This window comes from Morone saxatilis, unplaced genomic scaffold, assembly GCF_004916995.1.
Source record: "Morone saxatilis isolate NCDOM2014 unplaced genomic scaffold, NCSU_SB_2.0 Contig19, whole genome shotgun sequence".
Lineage (NCBI taxonomy): Eukaryota > Metazoa > Chordata > Actinopteri > Moronidae > Morone > Morone saxatilis.
Genome location: NW_023339751.1, coordinates 197,134 through 198,627, shown reverse-complemented (window position 1 = coordinate 198,627; position 1,494 = coordinate 197,134).

The window sequence follows — 1,494 nt, the reverse complement described above, 5'->3', positions numbered from 1 at the left end:
TCATGTAGCACGGCGAGGTAATAGTTAGTGAAAATTATACCAGCAGGTATAAATTGAGGGTTAACGGTAATACGTAATTTTTTAAAACAGTTTTCCTTAACATAGCGAGGTGCTTGTGTGAATTGGTATGCAGCAAAAGTGAAAGGATGTGGCTTGAGCCGATCAATATAGACGTCACTCATGACAGGCGCTACAGCCGGAAGCTGAAGGTTTGTCCAGCCGGAACTTCCTTTATGTCACTGTTGCTGTACATTGCCCAACAATGAACATTTTTATCTGTTTTTATTAGCAAGTGTAGGCATTTCCGGTACGATCGTTTTGCAATTAAATCCATGCTCGGATTGGGTTCGAGACTTTCGATCTGTTGGGACAAGATCGGAGTACAGTGTTCATGCAGATTGAACTGTAGCAGTTGCTAAACCACTATAATGTACTCTGTTTAAGAGTCAAGACTGACTTTGTAGGAAGGGACTAGGGATATTGGTGACAACAACCACTTTAATGGACCTGGTTGGGTGCTAGCTGGTAATTGAGGAATTTGCGAGTTTATCTCGTTCCTTTTTTCATGTGGTCTAGACATATTATTGGTCTACCACGATTTTTTTTATGACGGTTGGGCTCGTACAACAGCCCAGGCTAAACAACAACTTGCTGAAGTGGTAAATTGTTAGGACTGTGCTCTCCTCATCCCAATAAAACCTCGGGTTGCGGATGTATTGTGTTTTCAGAGGCGTTAAATATAACTACAACTAAAAATTAGAGAAGGATGGGCAGGAATTCGTTACACTTTGGTATTGGCATCCGGCTGTTCTATAGCGTTGACATGCATGCACAACGGCCTTTTAGCCAACACAGTCTTGAGGAAAAAATGAACAACACGAGATATGGGTGATCGATCGATGCGGTTTGTCCAGGTACGGTCGGTGAATGTGTTAGATAACTAGGGGTTCTAGAAGTGGATCCGGTCTTTCCGGTTTTCTTTTTTTGGGGGGCCGACAACAAGAATTAAAGCGCTGCTGCGTTATGGCCGGAACGTATAAACGCCTCGCGCACGCACGCGCAGAACGTACGCTCCAGTTGGCGTCGGTTTGGTGTGTTCGGAGGCATTTTTTTGACCGACTCGAGGAGACGGGAGCCGACTGATCAGTCCGACTGCTTTTCTGCTGACGGTCGGCCGTCGGGTTGGTGTGCGGAGGCCTTTAAAGGATGAAAACAAAAGTTCCAGTGATTCCAAAAATACTTTGTTTTTATTCACCAACTTGCTGCTGTACATAATAATAATAATAATAATAATAATAAACAGACTTTTTTAAATATTACATTTAAATTACATTCATTGACAGAGTTTCATCCAGTGACAGAAACTATAAAACACAGAAACCAACAGGAATAAAACATTAAATATTCTCTTATTTTCCAAAAAAACAAAGATATAAAAGATTTTCTCGGTAAGATAAATAATAATAAACACACAAACAGAGACATCATCATTTA